Here is a 14,783-nt window from a genome sequence, read left to right as displayed (position 1 = left end):
TGATTGCCACCTTTGGCAAAGAATCCTTGTCACCGCTTTTTGCTGTAGAACGCGCCCACCGGGTGCCATCTCGCCCCCTACCCCCGGGCAATCGCCCCAGGCCCTTCTTGTTTAAACTCCTCAACTATAGAGACAGGGATACCATTCTCTCTAAAGCGCGGGGGTTGTCAGACAAGATGGAGATTGAGAATTCCAGGATTTCGCTATTGCCGGACTTTTCAGCAGAGCTCCAGAAAAAGCGTGCAACATTTCTTGAAGTTAAGAGACGCCTTCGGGACCTTAACGTTCAATATGGTATGCTATATCCGGCCAGGCTCAGGGTTACGGCCCTGGGCTCCACGCACTTTTTTGACCGCCCTGCAGCGGCAGCACAGTGGCTTGACCAGGAGCACAACGCACTCAAAGCCGCCAAGCTTCAAAGATCTCCTCCACGATAACGGCACTTTCAGACAGGATGACTGGACTTCCACTTTTGCAGGTCCGGCGGAAGGCAGAGGTTTTTGGTTCCATTGCAACCCCATTAGAGCTACAGGATGCCTGCACATGTGAAACCCTGTTTGTCATCTAGAAGAGTCTTCTATGGGCGTTTCCATGGCCTTCCCCCAGCCCCCGAGTTTTGTATGGGGACTATTAGACTGCTATCTTTCCCGTGTGGGAGCCCCGCGGGCTTTAATACAGAAGATGCCACGGTTTTTTGCTGTTTAACTGTTTTTCTTTTCTTTTTCCTGTTGCTTAATTTTCTTTCTCTCAGGATCGCAACGGACAAGGACTATTTCCCGGCCTGTCTGCACCCGTCTGGGCGCCTCTTCCTAGCTGCTACAGCTCATGCCGGACTTTTTTCTCCCCATTTTTGGGGCATCTCAGGTGATGCGACTTCCCAGTCGCTTGTTGCTGATATATATGTGTTAACTGCATTTTTCCTCCCTGGTTGTTTACGAATGTTAATATGGTCACTCTTATCTACATTTATATTTTGTATTCCTGATGGCTAAGGTTAGATTTCTTTCTTGGAATGTCAGGGGGCTGGGCAGTCCGGTGAAGAGGCTGGCGGTGTTGCGGCACCTTAAGGATATGAAGGCTGGTATTGTGTGTCTGCAGGAGACACATTTTGCTCCTGCTGGTACTCATAGCCTTGGGTCTAGACTGTATACCCAGCAATTCCATTCTACATACTCTGCTTATGCAAGGGGAGTGAGTATCCTAATTAGACAACATACCAATTTCTCTTGCTCCCAACAGGTTATTGACCCGGGGGGGAGGTACATCTTCTTGTTGTGTAAGATTGCTACTGTACATTGCATTATCGCTAACGTTTATATCCCGCCGCCGTACTCGGCGGAGGTTCTTAGGCGCCTAGCTGGGTTCATGGCACAGTTCCCTGGCATACCCCTGCTGGTGATGGGTGATTTTAATAACTATGTTAACGGCCTGTGGGATAAGATTCCAACTCCTCCTGTGGTCCCCTCCCGCCCTAATGGCAATACTCCCTTTGCAGCTCTATTAGCTGAACTTGGGCTGGTAGATGTCTGGCGGAGAGCCCACCCCCACACCCGTTTGTACTCCTGTTGCTCTCCGGCGTTTGGGAGCTTGTCCAGAATAGACTTGTGACTGGGGAACTCCGCCCTTCTTCCCCTAATTAGTGACTCTGGATATGGGGTTAGACATGTATCCGACCACTCCTCTTTGTGGATTGAGATGTCCCTATCTACTGACCTCGCACCTAGGAGTTGGAAGCTTAACCCCTTTTGGCTTGCACTTTTCCCGCAGCCTGACCCCATAGCAAGTGCCCTTAAACTTTTCCTGCAGGACAATTTAGGCTCGGCCTCTATAGACGTAGTCTGGGATGCAGCTAAGGCCTTCCTTAGGGGGCAATTTATCACTGCTATAAATAGTATAAAACGGAATACTAAAGCTTGGGAAATGGAGGTCGGTAGAGCACTTAGAGAGTCAGAGCAGGCCTATGTTGACAACCCTTCGGAGGACACAGAGGTCTTGGTTGGGGGCGCAATCTATGTCTAGACAGGTGACTTTACAACTGGCAGAAAATAAACGATTTTTCCTACAACAAACGCACTTTGAGGAGGGGGAATCGACAGGCCATATGCTGGCTCTGCTGGCGAGGGCTCAGGGTTCCGCTCCTATGGTTCACTCACTGTGCGATTCACAGGGGGTGACCCACTCGGACACCCCTGGGATCTTACAGATATTTCGGTCCTTTTATGCAGACTTGTACTCCTCCAAGGTGCAGCCCGGTGACGGGGAGATTGTGGACTTTTTGAATGGTTGTGATATTCCATGCCTGTCTGCGTCGGATGGGGGGCTGTTGAACGCCCCCATAACGGAGGATGAATTGGCTTCTGCACTGGAACACTCCCATAATAACAAAGCTCCGGGGGCAGATGGCCTCCTATCCGAGGTATACAAGCGTTATGCCGGTGTTCTTTTGCCCACCCTTTTGAAAGTGTTCAACAACGCCCTAGAGACAGGGGTCCTGCCCGCTTCTATGAACGAAGCAATCATAATTGTACTTCTAAAACCGGGTAAGGTAGCGACATCACCGGACGCATATTGGCCCATCTCCTTGCTCACGACAGACGTTAAACTATTGGCTCGGGTCTTGGCGACGAGATTGTCCCTGGTAATACACAAACTGATCCATAGGGATCAATCAGGATTTATTCCCTCGCGTTCAACTGCCCTAAATATTCGCCGTTTATTCCTAAACCTACAGGTCCCTGTGGATAACCCTGGTAATCAGGCCGTCCTCTCACTGGACGCGGCTAAGGCCTTCGATAGTGTTGAGTGGCCTTATCTGTGGAAAGTGATGGAGCGGATGGGGCTGGGCAGTACATTTATTAGCTGGGTCCAACTATTATATGCCAAGCCGACGGCTAGGATTAGAGCTAATGCGGAGCTTTCCGACCCATTCGTGCTGTATAGAGGCACGAGACAGGGGTGCCCTTTGTCGCCCCTGCTCTTTGCCATGGCGCTTGAACCACTAGCAGCCAGAATGAGATCGGCTCCGGACATTGTTGGATTCTGCAGGCCCACTGGAACGGATGTGGTATCACTATACGCGGATGACACGCTTATATACCTGGGGGACACACAGGGTTCCCTCACAGCCACTATGAACTTGATTACCCTATTTGGTACATTATCCGGTTTTAAGATTAACTGGGACAAGTCTGTAATACTGCCCTTGTCCCCTCTAACGGCACCTCTACCCCCTTGTGCAAAGATGATCCAGACGGTTGCGTCCTTTAAATACCTGGGGGTACAGATATCCCCCGAGGTGACGGACTATGCCAATCTGAATCTTCTGCCATTGTTACTTAAGTTCAGGGATAAGTGTAAGATCTGGTGCAAACTGCCGCTATCGGTAGTGGGAAGGGTGAACCTCATTAAAATGGTATGGGCTCCGCAGTTGCTCTACGTTTGTCATATCTCCCCGACCTGGATCCCGAAACGTTGGTTCGATAAAATTGACTCTCAGTTTAGGGAATTAATATGGTGTAGAAAGACGGCCAGGCTTAGTTTACTTACCCTGCAATATAATAAGGACGAAGGGGGGTTGGCACTACCACATGCTAGGCTGTATTTTTTGGCTTCGCAGCTCCAGCACCAGGGTGGGTGGGGGTCAGATGATCCCCTGGACCCGATACGTAGGATACTGGATGACACTGTCGCCCCGGACATAGCATTGTCCAGGTTGGAAGCAGGCTTCCCTCATATGGACAGGAGTTCCCCGACTATTATACTGCTGAATACCCTATGGTCCCCGGTTAAACAACTATTACGAATACGTGGCTTCCTTGCCCTCAACCCTATTTGGCGGAATGCTAATTATGGTGAGCTTTTTAAGCTCAAGGGATTTGGTAACTGGAGTAGGAGCGGCCTCCGGTACCTCTCGCAGCTGTATAGTGGACGGGTACTGAAGTCCTTCATGGAAATACAGGCTGAGTTTGACATCCCACGTAGGGATTTTTTTAAATACTTACAGTTACCTCACGCGCTACAGACACAGGCATGAAGTGTGCAGCTTTCCCTAACGGACCATCCTGTGGTACAAGGGATATTCATGCAGACTGAACGTAAAGGTATGATTTCTAGGGGGTATGCTATGCTTCTTGACGCAGTGCAGGACCCGGCACGTCTTCAATGACGGCAGAAGTGGGAGGCGGACCTGGGGCCCTTGGACGCGGAGACCTGGAACCTTTGTTTGTCCTCCGCTCCGTTGGTGTTGGTATCGGCCTCCCATAGGCTCTCCCATCTATACTTACTACATAGGACTTATAGGACACCAGTTAAACTGCACAGTTGGGGTGTTAGGGGGTCTCCCCTTTGCCCTAAATGTATGCGGGACCATGGGGATCTCATGCATATGTTCTGGAGGTGCCCGAAACTCAAACGGTATTGGGATGGAATCCTTGACACTATATCTTCTGTGTTCTCTGTTGATATTCCGCAGTGTCCGTTGGTCTGCCTGTTGGGAGCCCTGGATGAAGAATCGTTGACGCCCTCGGTTCATACGGCCATTATTAGGTTGCTATATGTAGCCAGGAAATTAATAGCGCGATTGTGGATAACACACAGGGTTCCCACCAGGCAGCAATGGACGGAACAGGTGAACCAGATGCTGATCAGGGAAAAGATAACATACCAACACAGAAAGGCACCGCACAAATTTAATGCCATGTGGGGGGGATGGCTCGAGGTTCCGGGACTAGCCCCCCACCAACTTATACAGGACAGACTTTTACAGGGTTGACTGAAGGTCCAAGGACCTGTGCATGGAGGTACATAAATACTCGTGATCCCGGTAAGGGGCTAATTCTATGTCTCTCCCTCACCCGGTATTTGTAGGGGGTGTAGGGAGACACCAGTAGGACTGGGTGGAGGGATGCGGGCCGCAGTGCATAATCATGGTACTTATGTGGTTGTCTCCTGGTGCGGTGTGGTCTCTGAGAGAATGTTACTTTTGTTTTTACTCTTGGTTCCTTTTTCTTACTTTTTTTTTTTAGTTTCATTGACATTTTCCATGTCTCAGCAGTCTACAAACCGAGCCTATTTGTACTTTGTGTTTCCTGTATACCTTTTGATGTAAAAACCAATGCTGCTGTACGACTGTACTTTACTCCTATGTTTGGTTTGTACCATATGTGTTTTGCAATAAAAACTTATTTGATTTAAAAAAAGAAAGTGCCCAAAGAGATTGCCTATGGGCACATAACCCTGAAAGCGCCCGATCTCCTCTGATCTCAGAGGCTAAACAGGGTTGGGCCTTGCTAGTACCTGGATTGGAGACCACCTGGGAATAATAGGTGCTGTAGGCTTCTTTTTATGTTGTTGGCGTTGACTTGTTTTTTTTTTTTTGTTTGTTTACCAAGGTGACCATCTTGGTGTTTGTCAAGAGGGTTGAGAGTGCCTGAAGAGCTCGCCTATGTCCATATGACCCTGAAAGCACCAGATCTCGTCTGATCTCAGAGACTAAACAGGGTCGGGCCTTGTAAATACCTGGATGGGAGACCACCTGGGAATACTAGGTGCTGTAGACTTCTTCTTATGTTGTTGGCGTTGACTTGTTTTATTGTTTGTTTCCCAAGGTGACCATCTTGGAGTTTGTCAAGAGGTTTGAGAGTGCCTGAAAAAATCTACTATGGCCGCATCACCCTGAAAGAGCCCAATAGCATTTAAACTCAGAGGCTAAGCAGGGCTGGGACCTGGTTAGTACCTGGATGGGAGACCACCTGGGATTTCACGATGCCATAGTTTTTTTTTTTAATTTGTTGGCATTGGCTTTTTTGCTTGTATCCCAAGGTGACCATCTTGGAGTTTGTCAAGAGGGTTGAAAGTGCCTGAAGAGATTGCCTCAGGGCACATCACCCTGAAAACACCCTATCTCGTTTGATGTTGGAGGCTAAGAAGAGTCGGGCCTTGTTAATACCTGGATGGGAGACCGCCTGCTAATACCAGGTGTCATAGGCTTCTTTTTATGTTGTTGACATTGACCTGTTTTTTTTGCTTGTATCTCAAGGTGACTATCTTGGCATTTGTCAAGAGGGTTGAAAGTGCCCAAAGAGATTGCCTATGGGCACATAACCCTGAAAGCGCCCGATCTCCTCTGATCTCAGAGGCTAAACAGGGTTGGGCCTTGCTAGTACCTGGATTGGAGAGCACCTGGGAATAATAGGTGCTGTAGGCTTCTTTTTATGTTGTTGGCGTTGACTTGTTTTTTTTTTTTTGTTTGTTTACCAAGGTGACCATCTTGGTGTTTGTCAAGAGGGTTGAGAGTGCCTGAAGAGCTCGCCTATGGCCATATGACCCTGAAAGCACCAGATCTCGTCTGATCTCAGAGACTAAACAGGGTCGGGCCTTGTAAATACCTGGATGGGAGACCACCTGGGAATACTAGGTGCTGTAGACTTCTTCTTATGTTGTTGGCGTTGACTTGTTTTTTTTTGTTTGTTTCCTAAGGTGACCATCTTCGTGTTTGTCAAGAGGGTTGAGAGTGCCTGAAGAGCTCGCCTATGGCCACATAACCCTGAAAGCACCAGATCTCGTCTGATCTCAGAGACTAAATAGGGTTGGGCCTTGTTTATACCTGGATGGGAGACCACCTGGGAATACTAGGTGCTGTAGACTTCTTCTTATGTTGTTGGCGTTGACTTGTTTTATTGTTTGTTTCCCAAGGTGACCATCTTGGCATTTGTCAAGAGGTTTGAGAGTGCCTGAAAAAATCTACTATGGTCGCATCAACCTGAAAGAGCCCAATCTCATTTGATCTCAGAGGCTAAGCAGGGTTGGGACCGGCTTGACACCTATTTTGGTAACTATTGCACTTCTTTGGAGGCCATTTGTGTGGATGTACCCACATTTTGTGTACACACTCCATTGTAGCCAAGTAACAGTGGCGCCGGACCTTGCATATAAATAATTCTGTTACTGGTTGCATCCCCTTTGGGGCTGCGATTTATAGGGCTGGCGACGCTGTCTGTGTGCCCTCCCATTTACGTCTAGTCTCACTTTAGCCTCTGTAGCGCGGCCTGGGATCTGCAAGATCTGATTACTTTTTAATTGTTTCCTAAGGTGACCATCTTGGCGTTAGTCAAGAGGGTTGAGAGTGCCTGAAGAAATCTCCTACGGCCACATCACCCTGAAAGAGCCCAATGTCATCTGATCTCAGAGGCTAAGCAGGGTTGGGACCAGTTTAGTACCTGGATGGGAGACCGCCTGGGATTGCCAGATGCCGTAGGCTTCTTTTTATGTTGTTGAGTAAAATTTTTCAAAGACTTTGGCGATTTGGGTTGGGGTAGAGGCCCTATAGCCATTCTCATCTATCAACTGTGGTATGTAAGAGGCAGATTTAAACTCCTTTACCGACCTGGCTAAGATTTTTCCGCATTTGTCCCCTGACTCCTACTTCAGTTTATGACAAAACTGGAGTGCCGCTTTCGCTTTATAATGGAGTAGGTCAGTAACCTGGGTACGGAGTGTCCCCAATTCAATCTCTAAAATCCGTGAGGGGGCATGTTTATGCTTCGCTTCCATAGAGGAAAGTTCACGAAACAGATTAGCAAGCTGTTCCTTCCGTGTTCGTTTGATGCGCCCCGTGCCTGATAAGTACCCTGCGGAGTACTGACTTGTGAGCCTCCCAAATTATCCCTGGGTCGCAGTCCTGCGTTTAGTTTTCTTGGAAATAAAGGTCCAATTCCCTGGTCACATCTGCTAAAACTTCCGGTATCTGGAGGAGGCTCTCATTAAGGTGTCAGAATAGAGACCTAGGTGAGGGGTTCCTAGAGAGGGTGTAGGTAAGGGCTACAGGAGCGTGGTCAGACCAAGTAATATGGCCGATGGAGGAAGAGCTCACCAAGTGCAGTTGGTCATGTGGAATCAATAAGAAGTCTATCCTCAAGTATGATTTGTGAGGGGAAGAGCAAAAAAAGTAGTCCCTTTCCCCGGAGTGTTGCAGACGCCAGACATCAACTAATTGGTCATTCAGTAAACATTTAGCAATCCGCTTTCTAGAGGAAATGAGGAGCAAGGAGCAAGAGGCAGAAGTGTCAACCGATGGTGAAAGGGGACATTAAAGTCCCCACCTAATATCAACTGGCCCTCTCGAAAGTCACATAATCTGTGCAGGGTAGTTCTGAGGAACGTGTCTTGGTGATCATTGGGAGCGTACGCAGTGGCAAATGTAAAAAGGAGCTCTCCAATGTGGCCCCTAAGAAAAAGATATCAGCCCCCAGGGTCCACCAGAGAATCCTGGAGATCCCAGGGGAGCCTGCTAGAGATCAGAATGGAGACTCCCTTGGTCTTAGAGGAGGGGTTAGTAGAGTGGTAGGCCTTAGGGAAGGATCTCGACCGTAGAAAGGGGAGGCTAGTATTTTTAAAATGTGTTTCTTGTATAAAGGCCACATCAGTACATGAAGTCTTCAGTTCTCACAGGAGGATCCACCGTTTTTCAGGGGAGTTCAGTTCCTTAACGTTTAGAGAGGTGACCTTGACTGAGTCTGCCATTGCTCCTCAGGGAGGGGGAGGGGGATGTCAGAGAAAAGCAAAGAAAGTTGAACCAAGGTAGGTATTGGGTAGGTAATGGATGGCGGGAACTAAGGGGGAGAAAGGAAGGGCAAATGGAAGGAAAGGTAAGGGGAAAAAGAGGCCGGGCACCTGAACCCCAGGGGGAGAGGGAAATTAAGGGTTGTCCGCACTCAACAGTACAGGAAGGGTATACTAAAACAGCACAATTATGCTATAGCGCTTACCAGATGTACACTGGGTTCAAAGCGCCGCCCTACTTGGGTTGGTGGGTAGACAGGTCGGAGAGGGAGCCCCCGGATCCTAGTCCCCCCAGTCCCGGCAGTGGTAAATGTCACGTCTGATACCGGTATGCAAATAAAAGACAGCACTGAGGGGTCTCCTCGGCTCGCCCTAAAACTAGGCATGCACGAGGGAGCCCGTCACAACAGAAAAGGCATCCCCAGGACTTTCTTCTGTATAATCTAGCCTATCTTTATACATTAGCCTGTCTTTTGTACACATTTGCCTCTCTGTATAAACTAGCCGGTCCTCTGTACACACTAGTCCATCTGTATACACTAGTGTATACAGATAAACTAGATTATACAGAAGAACGTCCTGGGTATGCAGAGATGGAGGCTAGGGTATACAGAGAGAGAGGCTAGAATATGCATTCTTGCTAGTGTATACAGACGGACTAGTGTATACAGAAGACCGGCTAGTTTATATAGAGAGGCTAATGTGTGCAAAAGACAGGCTAGTGTATACAAATAGGCTAGATTATAGAGAAGAACATCTTGGGTATGCAGAGATGGAGGCTAGGGTATACAGAGAGAGAGGCTGGGTTACACAGAGAGGTCGGTGTATGCAGACTTGCTAGTGTATACAGATGGAATAGTGTATACAAAGAGGATTGGGTATACAGATAGCTAATCTATAAAGAGAAGCTAGTGTATACAAAAGACACCTAAGGGTATACAGAGAGGCTTGTGTATGCAGAAGACCGGCTAGTTTATACAGAGATGCTAATGTGTACAAAACACAGGCTAGTGTATATAGATAGGCTAGATTATACAGAAGAACGTCCTGGGTATGCAGAGATGGAGGCTAGGTTATACAGAGAGAGAGGCTGGGTTACACAGACTTGTTAGAGTATACAGACGGACTAGTGTATACAGAAGACCGGCTAGTTTATACAGAGAGTCTAATGTGTACAAAAGACAGGCTAGTGTATACAGATAGGCTAGATTATACAGAAGAACGTCCTGGGTATGCAGAGATGGAGGCAAGGGTATACAGACAGAGAGGCTAGAGTATGCATACTTGCTAGTGTATACAGACGGAGTAGTGTATACAGAAGACTGGCTAGTTTATACAGAGAGTCTAATGTGTACAAAAGACAGGCTAGTGTATACAAATAGGCTAGATTATAGAGCAGGACGTCCTGGGTATGCAGAGATGGAGGCTAGGGTATACAGAGAGAGAGGCTGGGTTACACAGACAGGATAGTGTATGCAGACTTGCTAGTGTATACAGACAGACTAGTGTATACAGAGAGGCTTGGGTATACAGAGAGCTAATGTATAAAGAGAAGCTAGTGTATACAAAAGACAACGAAGGGTATACAGAGAGGCTCGTGTATACAGAAGACCGGCTAGTTTATACAGAGAGGTTGTGTACAAAAGACAAGCTAGTTTATACAGATAGGCTAGATTATACAGAAGAACGTCCTGGGTATGCAGAGATGGAGGCTAGGGTATAAAGAGAGAGAGACTGGGTTACACAGAGAGGCTAGTGTATGCAGACTTGCTAGTGTATACAGACGGATTAGTGTATACAGAGAGGCTTGGGTATACAGAGAGCTAATGTATAAAGAGAAGTTAGTGTATACAAAAGACAACCAAGGAAATACAGAGAGGCTCGTGTATACAGAAGACCGGCTAGTTTATACAGAGAGTCTAATGTGTACAAAAGACAGGCTAGTGTATGCAGATGACTAGATTATACAGAAGAATGTCCTGGGAATGCAGAGATGGAGGATAAGGTATACAGAGAAAGAGGCTTGGTTACACAGACTTGCTAGTGTATACAGTCGGACTAGTGTATACAGAGGACCGGCTAGTTTATACAGAGAGGCTAATGTGTACAATAGACAGGCTAGTGTATACAGATAGGCTAGATTATACAGAAGAACGTCCTGGGTATGCAGAGATGGAGGCAAGGGTATACAGAGAGAGAGGCTAGATTATGCATACTTGCTAGTGTATACAGACGAACTAGTGTATACAGAAGACCGGCTAGTTTATACAGAGAGGCTAATGTGTACAAAAGACAGGCTAGTGTATACAGATAGGCTAGATTGTACAGAGGAAAGTCCTGGGTATGCAGAGATTGAGGCTAGGGTATACAGAGAGAGAGACTGTGTTACACAGAGAGGCTAGAGTTTGCAGACTTGCTAGTGTATACAGACGGACTAGTGTATACAGAAGACCGGCTAGTTTATACAGAGAGGCTAATGTGTACAAAAGACAGGCTAGTGTATACACATAGGCTAGATTATGCAGAAGAACGTCCTGGGTAGGCAAAGATGGAGGCTAGGGTATACAGAGAGAGAGGCTGGGTTACACAGAGAGGCAGGAGTATGCAAACTTGCTAGTGTATACAGATGGACTAGTGTATACAGTAGACCGGCTAGTTTATACAGAGATGCTCGTGTATGCAGAAGACCGGCTAGTTTATATAGAGAGGCTAATGTGTACAAAACAGAGGCTAGTGTATATAGATAGGCAAGATTATACAGAAGAACGTCCTGGGTATGCAGAGATGGAGGTGAAGGTATACAGAGAGAGAGGCTGGGTTACACAGACTTGCTAGTGTATACAGATGGACTTGTGTATACAGAGGACCGGCTACTTTATACAGAGAGGCTAATGTGTACAAAAGACAGGCTAGTGTATACAGATATGCTAGATTATACAGAAGAACATCCTGGGTATGCAGAGATGGAGGCTAGAGTATACAAAGAGAGAGGCTGGGATACACAGAGAGGCTAGTGTATGCAGACTTGCTAGTGTATACAGACGGACTAGTGTATACAGAGAGGCTTGGTATACGGAGAGCTAATGTATAAAGAGAAGCTAGTGTATACAAAAGGCAACCAAGGGTATACAGAGAGGCTCTTGTATACAGAAGACCGGCTAGTTTATACAGAGAGGTTAATGTGTACAAAAGACAGGCTAGTGTATACAGATAGGCTAGATTATACAGAAAAACGTCCTGGGTATGCAGAGATGGAGGCTAGGGTATACAGAGAGAGAGACTGGGTTACACAGACTTGCTAATGTATACAGAAGGACTAGTGTATACAGAAGACCCGCTAGATTATACAGAGAGGCTAACATGTAAAAAAGACAGGCTATTGTATACAGATAGGCTAGATTATACAGAAGAACGTCCTGGGTATGCAGAGATGGAGGCTAGAGTATACAGAGAGAGAGGCTAGAGTATGCATACTTGCTAGTGTATACAGATGGACTAGTGTATACAGAGGACTGGCTAGTTTATACAGAGAGGCTAATGTTTACAAAGGACAGGCTAGTGTATACAAATAGGCTAGATTATACAGAAGAACGTCCTAGGTATGCAGAGATGGAGGCTAGGGTATACAGAGAGAGAGGCTGGGTTACACAGAGAGGCTAGTGTATGCAGACTTGCTAGTGTATACAGACGGACTAGTGTATAAAGAGAGGCTTGGGTATACAGAGAGCTAATGTATAAAGAGAAGCTAGTGTATACAAAAGACAACCAAGGGTATACAGAGAGGCTCGTGTATGCAGAAGACCGGCTAGTTTGTTGGCATTGACTTTTTTTTTTTTCCTTGTTTCCCAAGGGGACCATCTTTGCATTTGTTAAGAGGGTTGAAAGTGCCTGAAGAGATTGCCTATGGGCACATCACCCCGAAAGCACCCGATCTCGTTTGATGTTGGAGGCTAAGAAGAGTCGGGCCATGTTAGTGCCTGGATGGGAGACCCCCTGGGAATACCAGCTGTCGCAGGCTTCTTTTTATGCTTTTGGCATTGACCTGTTTTTTTTTCGCTTGTTTCCCAAGGTGACCATCTTGGTGTTTGTCAAGAGGGTTGAGAGTGCCTGAAGAGATTGCCTATGGCCATATCACTCTGAAAGCACCCAATCTCGTCTTATCTTAAAGGCTAAGAAGAGTCAGGCCTGGTTAGTACCTGGATGGGAGACCACCTGGGAATACCAGTTATTGTAGGCTTCTTTTTATGTTGTTGGCGTTGATTCGTTTTTTTTCTTCGCTTGTTTCCCAAGGTGACCATCTTGGCATTTGTCAAGAGGGTTTAGAGTGCCCAAAGAGATCGCTTACAGCAGCTTCACCCTGAAAGAGCCCTATCTCTTCTCATCTCAGAGGCTAAGAAGGGTTGGGCCTAGTTAGTACCTGGATGGGAGATGGCGTTGAAATACCAGGTGCCGTATTCTTCTTTTTATGTTGTTGACATTGACCTGTTTTTTTTCGCTTGTATCTCAAGGTGACTATCTTGGCACTTGTCAAGAGGGTTGAGAGTGCCCAAAGAGATTGCCTATGGGCACATAACCCTGAAAGCGCCCAATCTCCTCTGATCTCAGATGCTAAACAGGGTCGGCCTTGCTAGTACCTGGACTGGAGACCACCTGGGAATACTAGGTGCTGTAGGCTTCTTTTTATGTTGTTGGCGTTGACATGTTTTTTTTGTTTGTTTCCCAAGGTGACCATCTTGGCGTTAGTCAAGAGGGTTGAGAGTGCCTGCAGAAATCTACTACGGCCACATCACCCTGAAAGCACCAGATCTCGTCTGATCTCAGAGACTAAATAGGGTCGGGCCTTGTTAATACCTGGATGGGAGACCACCTAGGAATACTAGGTGCTGTAGACTTCTTCTTATGTTGTTGGCGTTGACTTGTTTTTTTTGTTTGTTTCCCAAGGTGACCATCTTGGCGTTAGTCAAGAGGGTTGAGAGTGCCTGAAGAGATCTCCTACGGCCACATCACCCTGAAAGAGCCCAATCTCATCTGATCTCAGAAGCTAAGCAGGGTTGGGACAAGTTTAGTACCTGGATGGGAGACCGCCTGGGATTTCCAGGTGCCGTAGGCTTCTTTTTATGTTGTTGGCGTTGACCTATTTTTTTCCGCTTGTTCCCAAGGTGACCATCTTGGCATTTGTCAAGAGGGTTTAGAGTGCCCAAAGAGATCGCTTACAGCAGCTTCACCCTGAAAGAGCCCTATCTCTTCTCATCTCAGAGGCTAAGAAGGGTTGGGCCTAGTTAGTACCTGGATGGGAGATGGCGTTGAAATACCAGGTGCCGTATTCTTCTTTTTATGTTGTTGACATTGACCTGTTTTTTTTCGCTTGTATCTCAAGGTGACTATCTTGGCACTTGTCAAGAGGGTTGAGAGTGCCCAAAGAGATTGCCTATGGGCACATAACCCTGAAAGCGCCCAATCTCCTCTGATCTCAGATGCTAAACAGGGTCGGCCTTGCTAGTACCTGGACTGGAGACCACCTGGGAATACTAGGTGCTGTAGGCTTCTTTTTATGTTGTTGGCGTTGACATGTTTTTTTTGTTTGTTTCCCAAGGTGACCATCTTGGCGTTAGTCAAGAGGGTTGAGAGTGCCTGCAGAAATCTACTACGGCCACATCACCCTGAAAGCACCAGATCTCGTCTGATCTCAGAGACTAAATAGGGTCGGGCCTTGTTAATACCTGGATGGGAGACCACCTAGGAATAATAGGTGCTGTAGACTTCTTCTTATGTTGTTGGCGTTGACTTGTTTTTTTTGTTTGTTTCCCAAGGTGACCATCTTGGCGTTAGTCAAGAGGGTTGAGAGTGCCTGAAGAAATCTCCTACGGCCACATCACCCTGAAAGAGCCCAATCTCATCTGATCTCAGAAGCTAAGCAGGGTTGGGACAAGTTTAGTACCTGGATGGGAGACCGCCTGGGATTTCCAGGTGCCGTAGGCTTCTTTTTATGTTGTTGGCTTTGACCTATTTTTTTCCGCTTGTTCCCAAGGTGACCATCTTGGCGTTTGTCAAGAGAGTTGAGAGTGCCTGAAGGTATTGGCTACGGCCACATCACCCTGAATCTGTTCCATCTCGTCTGATCTTGGAGGCTAAGCAGGGTCGGGCCTGGTAAATGCCTGGATGGGAGACCGCCTGGGAATACCAGGTGTCATAGGCTTCTTTTTTTTTTTCAAATATAATTTTTT

General features: G+C 47.1%; 9 pseudogenes; all 9 read left to right on the top strand.

The window, feature by feature from the left end:
* Positions 1–5,217: 5,217 nt before the first annotated feature.
* On the top strand, positions 5,218–5,336 carry LOC143937118 (5S ribosomal RNA; annotated as a pseudogene).
* A 103-nt stretch (positions 5,337–5,439) lies between these two features.
* On the top strand, positions 5,440–5,558 carry LOC143936744 (5S ribosomal RNA; annotated as a pseudogene).
* Positions 5,559–6,308: 750 nt separating this feature from the next.
* On the top strand, positions 6,309–6,427 carry LOC143936288 (5S ribosomal RNA; annotated as a pseudogene).
* A 99-nt stretch (positions 6,428–6,526) lies between these two features.
* Positions 6,527–6,645, top strand: LOC143936911 (5S ribosomal RNA; annotated as a pseudogene).
* A 6,032-nt stretch (positions 6,646–12,677) lies between these two features.
* On the top strand, positions 12,678–12,796 carry LOC143937164 (5S ribosomal RNA; annotated as a pseudogene).
* A 536-nt stretch (positions 12,797–13,332) lies between these two features.
* Positions 13,333–13,451, top strand: LOC143936542 (5S ribosomal RNA; annotated as a pseudogene).
* Positions 13,452–13,549: 98 nt separating this feature from the next.
* On the top strand, positions 13,550–13,669 carry LOC143936459 (5S ribosomal RNA; annotated as a pseudogene).
* A 532-nt stretch (positions 13,670–14,201) lies between these two features.
* LOC143936777 (5S ribosomal RNA) lies at positions 14,202–14,320 on the top strand (annotated as a pseudogene).
* A 98-nt stretch (positions 14,321–14,418) lies between these two features.
* Positions 14,419–14,538, top strand: LOC143936458 (5S ribosomal RNA; annotated as a pseudogene).
* Positions 14,539–14,783: the final 245 nt, after the last annotated feature.

This window comes from Lithobates pipiens, unplaced genomic scaffold, assembly GCF_037356315.1.
Source record: "Lithobates pipiens isolate NorthernLeopardFrog02 unplaced genomic scaffold, aLitPip1_a1.2 Scaffold_28, whole genome shotgun sequence".
Taxonomy (NCBI): Eukaryota; Metazoa; Chordata; class Amphibia; order Anura; family Ranidae; genus Lithobates; species Lithobates pipiens.
This window is presented reverse-complemented; position numbering and strand designations above follow the sequence as displayed.